Below are 14,521 nucleotides of genomic sequence, written 5' to 3'. Positions count from 1 at the left end.
AACTGTACACAATTAGAGGAGCCGTCACCAATTCCACACACACTTGCAAAATATCTCAAATATAAAATGTTGAGTTCATTGCAGTCATCAGCTGCGTAGCTTACATAACCAACAGTCAGACAACAAACAAGTGAGTACAGACATTAAGTTACTGTTTTAGTATCACTTTAGTGTCTTAACAAGTTGTTGCATTTTGAATATGGTAGCAACCAACTTGCTCCTAAAGTGGAACCCAACAATTAGATTCGGCAACCAATTTTTGTTGGCCTATGCCACTGGCTCCCAAGGTAAAAAGTTAGTCTGGAGCCCTATCTAGGCTGCTGGTTGACAAGAAAAAAAAAACTTTTTCTTTCTTTCTTTCTTTCTTTCTTTCTGTTGCCAATAATTAGCTTTATATATGAATCCTAAGCAAAATTACACAACATCCTACACTTTGGCCTTAAGTTCAGTGGCCTTGGTGCCCTCTTCAAATTTATTGAACTTAAGTATACATACTGTATGTGGTAAAACATAAACATGTTTTAAATGCATTACTTATATAAATTACCTGGAAAAACTGAATTGTGCAGAATAAACTGGCCTACTCGTTTAATAATTCTGATTTGGTTCTGTTATAAATTAATATTTAATACTGTTATTTTGCAAAATAATCATGATAATTTATATAATTAACCCTACTGCTGACAACAATACAAAATGTATGTTATAATTATTTCCTCCGCCAGCATGTGTGTCTGATAATGCCAGGAGACACAAGAGATCAATAATACTGATCTATCAGCTAGTAATTAATATTGGTGGATGTTTTCAAATAGGGAGGCACTACCTTTCGTCCCATTCGAAATGGCAGGATGTGGTTTTGAACAGATTGTGCAGTTTATAAAATTGTAATTTACCATTTATCCCGAGCCGTTAAAAAAAACACACATTACGGCTTTATGCAGAATCGCAAACCCAACAAATCATCTTCCCAGGAGAAGTTTATAAAGTTTTCATCCCACCTCCACAGTCTGGCCCCTCTGAACCAAAACAAACAGCGTTAATAACGTCTCGATCAAATTTTAAAACATAAGACAGACTCCCGATTCAAAACAACAATAAAAAGAATTGATGCAAATATTACCTTCAGTTACCAATAAGCTTTTTGTTGATCGGGTATTCTTCGCGATTTGAGTTATGCTTAACTACGTCTCCCAAGGTCCACACCCTCAATTTGCTATCCTAAAAATTCTCTTCCTTTCTCGGTTATGAGAAATTATCACTCACAACAGCAGCCCTGCCTCTGCCTGTCCCAAGGATAATATTAAAAAGGATAGGACAATCAATCCCATGGTTCAATTATGCTATCCCATGTTCCAATGCGTGTAATCACTACAGGCGCCATTATCGGAGCCCACTCAAGGGGTGGAGGGTAACAGAAAAGCATTGGACAGACAGAGGAGAAACGCATTTTTGTAAAATGTTAAATTTGTAAGACAATTTAGGAACCAATCTATGATTATGTGACAGTTGAAATTGATTTTGTAATTATGTCATGTTACGTTTTCTTGAAAAAAATGTACTTTGTCGGAAGTGTGGACTTTATTGGGACCGTTACATTTTTCAAGTCAAGACAAAAACCCACTTTTATAAAATGGCTTTCTTATCTTAGCGGGGTTTAATATAACTTTAAATTTGCTCATTTTGTATTATGTGTATAATGTTTAAATCTGTATTTAAATGGGTTGAGTGTGAGTCGTATGTGTGATATGCTAAATGTATTAGTTTGTTCTTTCTGCTATCTACAGTGTTTTGCGATCATTTTGTATAAACCTATATATAAATGCAATAAAAAATAAATATAGCTAATAAATAGACCTCAAGGTTCCGTTTGAACGTACTAATAATCCCCAAAGAGTCAATATTTCAATTCTGATTTCATTAATGAGCATAATGGCTATGGGGAGCAATAAACTAATAAAAAATACTGATTTTTTTTTTTTTTTAATCACATTTTGCCTGCATATTTCACTTATTAACTTACAATTATTTTTAAAAAATATAATTAAAACAAGACTTGAACACATGGTATCAGACGAACGTTTAACCTATATACAGTATTAACCAGTGAAGACACTGTTTGGCGGTAGCAGTTATATGCATTACAAAATTATCACTATATATATATATATATATATATATATATATATAGATATATACTATATATATATATATATATATATACTATATATATATATATATATATATATATATATATATATACTATATATATATATATATATATATATATATATATATATATATATATATGCAATCCCCTTTCTGGGCTCCAGGCACTCGCCCCTGTCTTTGCTCTGCCCATCTATGGCATCATTGTCCTATCCTTTTTTACTAACCTTGGCCTGTCCTAAACGCTCACTACAAGAAACAGAAACAGACTTCAAAGCATGATTTGCACGGGAGTAAAAATCAGGTATCCTCAGAGTTGGTCAAAAGCGTCTAGTAACCTCTCAGACGTGGATTAGTTTTCATAATGAGAGCTTTTCACACTTGCCTGTTCGCCCCGGCGCATTGACATTGACCACCTGGAATATTGGTTACTTATTCCAGGGTTCCTTATTCGCGGTATAGTTGACAAAGCAGCGCGTCTTTTTTGGTATTATTATTATTTATTTTTTTAGACTTACAATTGTTACAAGATATCACATTATTTTTACATAATATTACATTATTTTTTACACATTATGTTTACATACAATTACCCATTTATACAGTTGGGTTTTTACTGGAGCAATCTAGGTAAAGTACCTTGCTCAAGGGTACAGCAGCAGTGTCCCCCCACCAGGGATTGAACCCACGACCCTCCGGTCCAGAGCCCTAACCACTACTCCACACTGCTGCCCTGCTACCATGTAAAAGATAACCGCTCCGTCTTTCAAATGTTTTGCCCCATTTACTCCCTTACTACGCTTTGCTCACTAAATATCGAGGTATTCCTAGATAAGATATCCTCTCCTCTTTGCATAAAAACCAAAGATTTTAGTGAGCAAGCCATACCCCACGAACAGCAGAACCCAAAAGTCTAACCAATAAAAATGCATAGGAATCGCTTTGATCTTACTTGTTGATAAACAGGGTCCAAAGTATGATGCTGAACTGATGTTGGCTTCTTATTCCCCGCTTCTTATTCGCATCCAGTAAATGTAACACAAATTGAATAAGTAACTGGGGTATTTCGGGGATTAAATTGCTCTGGGTCACCTATTTCAAAGTTGATTCTCACAGGGGGGGAACCCCTCTATGTTACCCATTTGTATTTACATACAAAAAAAGCAAAAAAGTAATGCAATAATCCGGTACGTCATCATATGCAAAGACAGTTTCCGCGCTAATCCAGTCTGTAGTAAGGAGGTGTGATTTCAAAACATGCCTTAATAAGAAAATAAAATGAAATAACCTCAAGTGTACTTGAAGCAGTGATCTATAATAGAGAACGGTGGACTGCCATCGGTAGAGTGTGCTGGTCTGCTGCAGAGATCTGCTGAATGCGGTGTATATTGGTCTTTGGGTGTGGGGGCCCAAGGCGGTGACGACCACACCGCCTCCCAAAAAAAATTCCCAATTAAAAAAAAAAAAAAAAAAAAAATCTCTACACATTATATCAATAAAACGGTAGGCTACTGCTCACCTTCAGTAATCAAGTAGGCAAGGTATACTGCATGTGTGCTGTCACTTAAGCGAAATAAAAACTGTTTGCAAACGTTATCCTGTTTATATCAATCTAAAATTAGATTTGACCGATCTACTTATTAAATCCACGTGTAACATTTCACATTTGGATCCTGCACATTCAGCTGCAGTTTTGAGTGCTCTTTAATTTTTTTGTGTAAATTAACTAAAACAACATGCCTAACAAAACATCATGACGTTTTTTTTCTAAATATTCTAGCCAAAAAGCAGCTTTATTTAATACCACATAAGAACGTTTACAAACGAGAGGAGGACATTCGGCCCATCTTGCTCGTTTGGTTGTTAGTAGCTTATTGATCCCAGAATCTCATCAAGCAGCTTCTTGAAGGATCCCAGGGTGTCAGCTTCAACAACATTACTGGGGAGCTGGTTCCAGACCCTCACAATTCTCTGTGTAAAAAAGTGCCTCCTATTTTCTGTTCTGAATGCCCCTTTATCTAATTTCCATTTGTGACCCCTGGTCCTTGTTTCTTTTTTCAGGTCAAAGAAGTCCCCTGTCTAACTAACCTACTTGACTTTTTTGAGGATGCAACATTGACAATGAATAACTGCAAAGCATACGACATGGTTTATTTAGATTTCCAGAAAGCTTTTGAAAAATTCCACCACATAAAAGATATATTCTCAAACTGAACGCAGTAGGGATTCAAGGAAATGCATGCACATGGATTAGGGAGTGGTTAACATGTAGAAAACAGAAAGTACTGATTAGAGGAGAAACATCAAAATGGAGCGAGATAACCAGTGGTGTACCACAGGGATCAGTATTAGGTCCTCTACTATTCCTAATCTACATTAATGATTTAGCTTCTGGTATAGTAAGCAAACTTGTTAAATTTGCAGACGACACAAAAATAGGAGGAGTGGTAAACACTGTTGCAGCAGCAAAGGTCATTCATAATGATCTGACAGCATTCAGAACTGGGCAGACACATGGCAAATTAAATTTAATAGAGAAAAGTGTAAAGTATTGCATGCAGGCAATAAAAATGTGCATTATAAATATCATATGGGAGATACTGAAATTGAAGAAGGGAACTATGAGAAAGACTTAGGAGTTTATGTTGACTCAGAAATGTCTTCATCTAGACAATGTGGGGAAGCTATAAAAAAAGGCCAACAAGATGCTCGGATATATTGTGAGAAGTGTTGAATTTAAATCAAGGGAAGTAATGTTAGTAAGACCTCACCTAGAATATTGTGTTCAGTTCTGGTCACCTCGTTACAAAAAGGATATTGCTGCTCTAGAAAGAGTGCAAAGAAGAGCAACCAGAATTATCCCGGGTTTAAAAGGCATGTCGTTTGCATACAGGCTAAAATAATTAAATCTATTCAGTTTTGAACAAAGACGACTACGCGGCGATCTGATTCAAACATTCAAAATCCTAAAAGGTATAGACAATGTCAACCCAGGGGACTTTTTTGACCTGAAAAAAGAAACAAGGACCAGGCGTCACAAATGGAGATGAATGGCCTCCTCTAGTTTGTAAACTTTCTTATGTTCTTATGTACCACCACCCCTATCCTCTCCAGTACCTGGCAGGGCCTGAGACAGTGGCTGTCCAGTTTGGGGCAACAGCCCCTCTTCCTCTTGAGCTATTGAAGTGGCGACCCAGAGTCCTGAGGTCATAATTCCGCTTCTGCCTGACCCCAGTATACTGCAACTGGTCCCGGGCGAAGCCTCCAGGCGTATTCGGGGCCTGGGGGCACACTGTGGGCATCCGGGGGCCATTCAAAGATCATCTCTACAGGTGTGCGCCGCTCACGTCCCATCATGAGTAAGGTGAACTGACAGACAGTGGAGTATTGAACTGTGGAGTGACAAGCCAGCAGCACCAGAGGCAGGTGGGTGTCCTAGTCCCTTTCATTAGTGGTGGTCACAGCCAGCTGCACCGCTAACATCCGGGTAAACTGTTCCACCAATCCATCACTGCGGGTGGAGCGGGATGGTCCTGGTCTTCTTGATCCCCAGGTGCCGGTACATCTACATAAAGACCTGGGACTCAAAGTTGCACCCCTGATCCAAACAGAGCTCCTGAGGGATCCCGAACCGGCTGAAGAATCCTTCTGGCCACTTGGTGAAGTAATCGAGGTCCACCAAGACAAACCAGTTCCCCTTCTCTGAGCGTGGAAATGGCACCTGGTACTGCTGGAGGGGGACATGCGACTGGCCCAGGGGTCCTTTCCAGTAGAAGGGCTGGAGGACCGCATCCCTCAAGGCCAGTCCAGGCCACTGTGACCACAGCCCTCTGGTTGCATGGCAGTATCGAGCCACCTCTTCCCAGGGGGGCCTCTGCTGGTCCTCCAGTCATTGGATCACTGGACACAGGTCCGGGTCATCTTCCCGGTGCCTTCTCCATTCAGTCCTCTCTACAGGTGCCACCATACAGCATTGTTCCTCCTTCCCTTTGAATAACTCGACCTCCCTGACCTCTTTCCTGCTGCAGTGCGTGCAGCACTCAAGGGCGCAGAGCCGACAGGACAGGGCGTCTGCATTACCATGTTTTTCTCCAGCCTGGTGTTGGATCCGACACGGGAAGGCTTGCATCTGCTCTATCCAGTGGGCGATCAGCCACTGCAGGGTTGCATATCCGCCCGGATGATGAAGGGGAGTCCACAGAGTTAGTGACAGAACCGGCAGGCCAACTCAACCACCGCCAGTAGCTCCCGTCGGGTAATGCAGTATTGGCGTTCTGCCTTGCTGAGCGACTGGCTATAGTATTGCCACTACATAATCTCTTTCAGGCCCTGGTTCGGACAAAACAGCGCTGATGCTCTCATCGCTTGTGTCTGTGTCCAGCAGGAAAGGGGAGTGGGGGCGTGCCCCAGGAAGCCTCTGACTTGGCGGGGTTGACGGGTGTGGGCCAATCCCGGACAGCCTCAGTCTTGCTGGCCTCCGTACTGACGCCTTCCTCTCTGAACCAGTGTCCCAGGAAGGTGACCTCCCTGCACATTAGCTGTCATTTTTCTGGGTGCTGCTTGAGCCCTGCTGTTGTCACTCGTTGGAGCACCTCTTACAGGGAAGTCAGGGCCGCCTGGAAGGTCACCCCATAGACCAGGAGGTCATCTAGATAAACCAGGCATTCTGTTGGGGGCACCCTAGCCAACACGTTCTCCATTAGCTGTTCAAACGTTGCAGGAGCGTTGCAAAGTCCAAACGGTGATAGTGCAGGCTGAAGTGTCTGGCGGCATTCTCCTTGACGACGCTGGTGTCTGATGCAGGTGGCGGCCTGGTGCTTCGCAGAGCCCGGGGAAGGGCTGAGGTCCCCCGGGGGTGCGCAAGGGGTCGTTGTCCTGAAGTTGTCCAACAGAGGGGTCCCGACCCCAGTTCGATGGTATCGGGGAGGGGGGGGGGGGGGCAGGTCCTCCCGGTTAGGATAAGTTCAAGGCCGGGCCCTCCCGCAGGTGCAATGTCCCGGTCCTGAGGTCTAGTTGCCCACCTGTGTAGCGCAGGAAGTCCTGGACAGCCGCTACCCAGACAGGGTGGTGTATTGTCCATCCAACTACTTCAATTGCGAGGTTGCCTTTCCCTTGCATCGGTGCTAGCTCTCCTGTCACAGTGCACAGCTGTACGGAGGTGGGCTCCAGCTGGACCCCTGGGTGGTGTGTGATCCGACCACCTCTTCAGCCAACTCTGCTCCCCCCCAAAGGCCTGGTCACACTCCCCCTTCTCAAGCACAGCCTCAACTTGTTCTGCATGAGCCATAGCGAGCTCTAGGGAGATTGGGGCAGCGAGCCGGACCTGCTGACACAGGGCAGTTGGGGTTAGTCTGCGGACAAAGGCCTCCATGACCAGGTCCTCTTGGGTAGCGGGTGGGAAATAGGGGCACCCTCTTTGGGACAGGTACCTGACATCAGCCACCAGTATGCCCAGTTTCTCTCCTGGGCCTCAGGTTCAGTTAGCAAGGCGTAGGCGCAGGATGACTGCAGGCTCCACTCTCCTGAAGCACCGCTCTAGGGCTGTGGCTAACACCTCATACTGAACCATCTTGTCTGGGCCCAGGTCCAGCAGAACCTGTAGCGCTTCCCCCTCTAATGCAATTGCCAGCTGTCCAGCCTACTCGGTAGGCCCCCAGCCATTAGTGAGCGCTGCCTTTGTTAATTTGCCATGGTAAGCCTCCCATGAGGGATTTCCCATCGAAGCGGCCTGCCTTCACTGCATTCCTCCCCGCCCCTGGCATCCTGTTACTCATTTTATATTTTTGCACTTTCTAGGAATCCAAAATAGTTCCACATCAAGCTTCTCTCTCCGGCATTCACCATGACTGCTGCAGTAATTAATGTTACCCGAACACGAAGGGTAGTTAGTCACTTTGTTTTAAAAGCTCAAAAAAAAAAATTTACAAACTTTTCTAAATCCTTAACACAACGATTACTTTAAACTCCATAACAAACTTGTAAGGTACTCAAAATCACCGTAGCCTCGCAGAGTGCAGTGGCTTCCTTTACTGTGGATGAGGGCGGGGCGTGGGTGAAGGGTCTCACGATTTTGACGTAATAACATAATGTGTGCTGCTGTTTCAGATTGGTTTATGTCCTGTGCACAGTAGTATTGCGAGCATGCAATGGTGAAAATGTCAGCGGACATAAGGAATTTTTAAAAACGAAAACAGTCAAGTTCTACCACAGACGCAGACAATGAGGAAATTCAGCCGAAGCTAATTTCACAAACAGCTGGCTCGGAAAATACTGCAGTCAGTGTGGAAATCCCTCATCAACATGAAAGGGAAAAAAATCGCCGACAAAGTACACACCGCAGATAAAAATGTAAGTAGTGCTGCTACTGCTGCTGGTGGTTTTTCGATTGATTTAAAACTTGGGGACCGATCATGTGGGCCTGTACAGGTGAAGTTGGGTACTTATCCCAAAAGTTCTTTCAGCAAGCAAAATAGATCATTCTCATCACCATTGTTCGATCGATATCCTTTTATTGAATACAGTGTACCTGCCGATGCTGTATTCTGCTATCCATGTATAATTTTTTACTGCTCTTCTGAATACAAGGATAACACTTTCACTGAGAAAGGGTTGCGAGACTGGAAAAAGATCAATGAAAAGCTAAACAGTCATTCTACCTGCAAGGTTCACTTGGTGTGTATGAGTAAGTGGAAAAATGACCAGGCCGCAAGTAAATTGGGCTCAGTTGTGTGTCACTTGTCAAACTCTCTTAAGATGACAGTTGAGGAAAACAGAGAATATTCAAAGAATTATCGATTTGCTACTTTATCTGTCATGCCAAGGACTGGCTTTTGGAGGGCATGATGAAAAGGAAACATCAGAAAACAGAGGGAATTTTCCTGAGTTATGCTCTCTTTTTGCAAAATATGACAAGCAATTTCAAAGGAAACTGCATGGCATGTTCAACGTGACAAGCCATGAAATTCAAAACGAGATCCTGTACATTGCGTCTGACCTGGTGAGGAAACAAACAGCTAAAGATGTGCGGAATGTAGGATTTTACTGCCTGATAGCTGATGAAGGGCGATGTTTCAAGCAAGAGAAACTTTCGATCTGTGTTTGCTATGTGGGCACTGACTTGAATGTGTACGAGCGATTTCTCATATTTAAGGACTGCTCACAATTCAGAAATGCAGAGGGGATGTACAGTGGTCTCAAAGCCGGTATACAGACAGTTGGACTAAGCGCTATTCCTATAGTGGGCCAAGGATATGATGGGGCAAGCGTTATGTCCAGAAACACAAACTGAGTCCAGCAGAAAATTAGTAATGACCACCCAACAGCCATCCACACCCACTGTATGGCACACAAACTGAATCTTGTTCTTGTGGATGCTTGTAAGGTAAAAAGGACCGTGTCAGGACTTTTTTGCATCTTGGAGTCACTGTACTGTGTTTTTTTTCCATGCCCGGGACCCATTCACTTTTCTGCAATGTACAGCACACACTTGGTGTAAAATCTGTTGAATTGATCAGTTTGAGTGATACATGTTGGGCGTGCAGGTGGAGAAATGTCAAAGCATGCAAGTCTAATTTGAAAGCTATTATCCAATGCCTTACGGAGCTCTCTCAGCATGGAAGTAACCGGAATTTTGTTGAGGCAAATGGAAAAAAAAGAGACAAGTAGAAAAAACAGATTTCATTATCTGTCTCGTTGTCTTTGATAATCTGCTGTCATTGATTCACATCGCTCACAAGGTGCTGCAGTCTGAAAAGGTCTTGCTCTCCACAGCAGCAAGAGTGGTAATGAGCACTGCCACAACTTTGGAAAAAATGAAAAAAGAACAAGCAGCTTCCCTCTGAACCACGAAATAACAGACAAAAATGGTACAAGCAACTTTTTTTTATCAGTTATGAGTGCTCTAACAGGGGAAATTAAAAGGAGGTTTTCTGAGGAATCGCTAGCACTAGCCAGAAGTGTAGATGGTATTCTACCCTGCGAACCTCAAGCAGTTGATAAGATGCTGGAAATATATGGGAAGATTGTAAGAGTGAATTCAAGTTTAGCGAAATCAGAAATGCAGGTTGCTCACACTGACATTGAATCGAGCTGACTGGTTGTGGGGCTAGAAAATGTAAGATCCACAGTGTCAGCTCAAGGTTACCCCAATTTTTTCAAGCATCTCCAGTTAGCTCTATCCCTACCTGTTGGTTCTGTAAAATCAGAAACCTCTTTCTCTGCAATGCGATGGATTAAAATCTACTTAAGAACAACAATGAGCCAAGAACATTTTTCTGCTTTGTCTATTCTGAACATTGAGTCGGACATTACAAGAAAAATCGATCCTGCAGAGATTGTGAGGCTGTACTCGGCCAAATCAAACAGGAAACTTCTGCTAGAGTAGCAAGGTAAGATCATGGTTTTATTATTCATTTTTGCGAGGTGGTTGTTTAGTTTGATATTATTGGCAATTTGATTAGCGGCTAATGAGTGGTTAAATATCACGTGAACAATGAGTCCAGTTATTTCTGTTATTTTTATTATTAGTTTGTTTAATTTGGTGCTTTAATAATTCAATATTGAACCGTGATATAATAGTTCTCAGGTTGGGAACTTGGGAGGGTAGCTAGCGTTGTTTGTGTTCGTTGTGGTTGTACGCGGTGTTATTATTGTAGAAGTCTCATCGTGTGCTTGCTTGTATGCACGAATCGCCCCGATAGATTTGGTGCTTAATTGATGTCCCTGTCCTCTTATAGGCTAACTTAGGTTTTTGCTCAAGAGGGGATTTCCCTTTAAAAGGGAAGAGGCTTAGACTTCTGTGTGACTTACATCATGTGTGTAGTGCCAGACCGGTTGCTGTTTATTGTGTTGCTGTGAATAGAATCTGAGCGACAATCGATTTAATACAAAATTGACTTTTTATGATTAATAAGCACATTATCTCATTGTTACTATAAACCCGCTACAGTATTATGAATATTGCGATAAATGCATTGCGTATAAGTAGACGCATATAATTTGTATTAGCAAAAGAATAGCACAGTTGCAGCCAGTGTCTAAGCTATTAAGTTTTAATCAGCCCCCCCAAAATAATATTTTCTCCCGCCGCCTATGACTGTGATACTTCGATATTTTTATTTGACCCTGATATTAGGTATTGTAGGATTTTTGCTATACGCTATCGCTATACCGTGGAACACTAATGTATATTGATTTAATTGTATTCAACATTTTCTCGCTTAATTAAAAACTTATATTCAGTAAGATTTAAATGCTAGCTGACTACATTACATCATCACTGTTTGACTTACCAATAATTGAATCACATGCTGATATGTCTGCACATTCTTCCCAGGTGGCACTTTGTTGTGAAAAAAACATCTATTTCTAGTTCAGTTTTGGTTATAATTAAGGCTGTGCTTTTTTCACTTGTATTTTAACATGGAAGTCCTCTAGTCACACGATGTTGAGAGCGAATGAATCCGAGTCAACAATCTGCCTCCCGACCTGTGAGGGCAAGGTATAACAGGAACAGTGTGCCCCGGACTGGATGGTTTGACAGTTCATTCCAGGGTCAGTTGGAAGGGGGGTGAAGCCACAATACTAGAAGTCAGCGCCTTACTGGGGTGGGCAATGTGTTAGTCATAGATTGGTGGAGATGTGATTGCACTCTCCACCAAAGGGGGCGTGACTGAAGGTATATCAGGGAATGTGGCCGAGCGATCTGTTCCTTTGTTATGGTTGTGAAAGACCTGTAAAGGATGATAAAAGCCAAAAGTAACCGTGAGTTTTTGTCGTGTTGTATCTGTCTGTCTATTAATTGTCACCCTTATGATTCATAGAAGACTAAATCTGGGAGCTGTCGCTATTCAGCCAGCATCAACCCCGGACTGCACTGCACTATTGTTTCACTGTTGCTGTATAAATCATTACAATAACAGATTCACGGCGGGTTTTATCTGCGCCGCAAACAATAATACAAATAATAATAAAACAGTGCATATATATATAGGGGCGGGACACTCCGCCACAACAATATATAGAAATTAGAAATGCAAATGTAAAAAAAAAAAACATTTGCAAAGAATATTAATGTATTTAACTTTTACTCATTATATACTGTGGGAAGAGGGATATCGTTTTTGTTTCTATCCTAGTATGTGCTGACCGTGATTTTGCTTCCACATATGCTTCAAGTTTAAGTTCTTATCTGCTTGTGGGTCTGCGGTTTTGTGCCTAGTAATTGTTGGTAGCTGCATTCAGACCTTTGCCTAGCCATGTTACGTAATCTTCCATTTTGAACAATATGAACAATCATTTTTGAACAATCATTTTTGTTTAATTAAGTAAAAAAATTTTACTTTGTGTGAAGAGATAAGACAGTTAAAACAGTAAATGTGAATTTATTGATAAGAAACGTAAGTTACAAATTACAGGTGGAACCCTAGTTAATTTCATGTGGAATTTAAACTTGTACAGACAAGCTGTTCAGAAAGACGTGATGCTGTATTAGCGCTGATTTAATTTCAAAAGTCATAAACTATGTTTCTTTGTTTTGGGGGAACAGCCACACAAATGTAAGTGTAAAACTGCAGGACCAACAGCACTGCTGTTTTGAGAATAGTGTTGAATCTTGTTTTCAGTACTTTATTTCAGTTTATAGTTTTTCCTTTTTTTAAAGTTTAAAAAAATGTTAAAGCAATGAACTGATATGTATGTGCATACAAATAAAAAACAGTGTTTCACTTGTTTGAATCAGTTTTACATTGAATGTACTTGTATATAACACCAGTACCGCTGTCAGATGTGCTTTCCAGAGTGACGTTATATACAGTGTAACACTCAGGTTTGGGGCTATCAGAAAAATACTCATTTTTAAATAAACCTTTAGAATGCAAATATATGTACGTGTATTGCTGTTTTGTAAACATCTGAACGCTGATTAATACGTTAACTTTAACTGTTGTTGAAATGATAGTGTGTTCCGGTGTTCTGAAAAACTGAGCATCCCCTCCAAATGGACTACTGCACATGCGCATTTCCATTTATGACACACCTCCAGAATTTGAGCTACCATCAGAATTCAAACTGCCATAGCAAGGTACAATCATTTAATTTAATTTAATTTAATTTAATTTGTGTTTTAAGCTGTCCTCTCCCAACAAGTGGGACACAATCATGAAGTGGAACGAAATTTATTGGATATTTCAAACTTTTTTAACAAATAAAAAACTGAAAAATTGGGCGTGCAAAATTATTCAGCCCCTTTACTTTCAGTGCAGCAAACTCTCTCCAGAAGTTCAGTGAGGATCTCTGAATGATCCAATGTTGACCTAAATGACTAATGATGATAAATAGAATCCACCTGTGTGTAATCAAGTCTCCGTATAAATGCACCTGCACTGTGATAGTCTCAGAGGTCCGTTTAAAGCGCAGAGAGCATCATGAAGAACAAGGAACACACCAGGCAGGTCCGAGATACTGTTGTGGAGAAGTTTAAAGCCGGATTTGGATACAAAAAGATTTCCCAAGCTTTCAACATCCCAAGGAGCACTGTGCAAGCGATAATATTGAAATGGAAGGAGTATCAGACCACTGCAAATCTACCAAGACCTGGCCGTCCCTCTAAACTTTCAGCTCATACAAGGAGAAGACTGATCAGAGATGCAGCCAAGAGGCCCATGATCACTCTGGATGAACTGCAGAGATCTACAGCTGAGGTGGGAGACTCTGTCCATAGGACAACAATCAGTCGTATACTGCACAAATCTGGCCTTTATGGAAGAGTGGCAAGAAGAAAGCCATTTCTTAAAGATATCCATAAAAAGTGTCGTTTACAGTTTGCCACAAGCCACCTGGGAGACACACCAAACATGTGGAAGAAGGTGCTCTGGTCAGATGAAACCAAAATCGAACTTTTTGGCAACAATGCAAAACGTTATGTTTGGCGTAAAAGCAACACAGCTCATCACCCTGAACACACCATCCCCACTGTCAAACATGGTGGTGGCAGCATCATGGTTTGGGCCTGCTTTTCTTCAGCAGGGACAGGGAAGATGGTTAAAATTGATGGGAAGATGGATGGAGCCAAATACAGGACCATTCTGGAAGAAAACCTGATGGAGTCTGCAAAAGACCTGAGACTGGGACGGAGATTTGTCTTCCAACAAGACAATGATCCAAAACATAAAGCAAAATCTACAATGGAATGGTTCACAAATAAACATATCCAGGTGTCAAAGTCCAGACCTGAATCCAATCGAGAATCTGTGGAAAGAACTGAAAACTGCTGTTCACCAATGCTCTCCATCCAACCTCACTGAGCTCGAGCTGTTTTGCAAGGAGGAATGGGCAAAAATTTCAGTCTCTCGAT

At 41.6% G+C, this 14,521-nt stretch overlaps 1 protein-coding gene across 3 annotated transcripts in view; it reads right to left on the bottom strand.

The window, feature by feature from the left end:
* Nucleotides 1-1,374, bottom strand: part of LOC117407398 (integrin-linked protein kinase) — a 127,973-nt gene extending 126,599 nt beyond the window's left edge. The window contains exons 1-2 of one of the 3 annotated variants that reach the window (XM_034012376.3): nt 1,124-1,374; nt 897-1,019 (exon numbers count right to left, since the gene is read on the bottom strand). The gene's annotated coding sequence lies outside the window, so the exon portion shown is untranslated. The remainder of the gene's footprint in view (nt 1-896; nt 1,020-1,123) is intronic. The other 2 variants (XM_034012375.3, XM_034012377.3) reach the window with 2 other exon arrangements.
* Nucleotides 1,375-14,521: the final 13,147 nt, after the last annotated feature.

This window comes from Acipenser ruthenus, chromosome 8, assembly GCF_902713425.1.
Source record: "Acipenser ruthenus chromosome 8, fAciRut3.2 maternal haplotype, whole genome shotgun sequence".
NCBI lineage: Eukaryota > Metazoa > Chordata > Actinopteri > Acipenseriformes > Acipenseridae > Acipenser > Acipenser ruthenus.
This window is presented reverse-complemented; position numbering and strand designations above follow the sequence as displayed.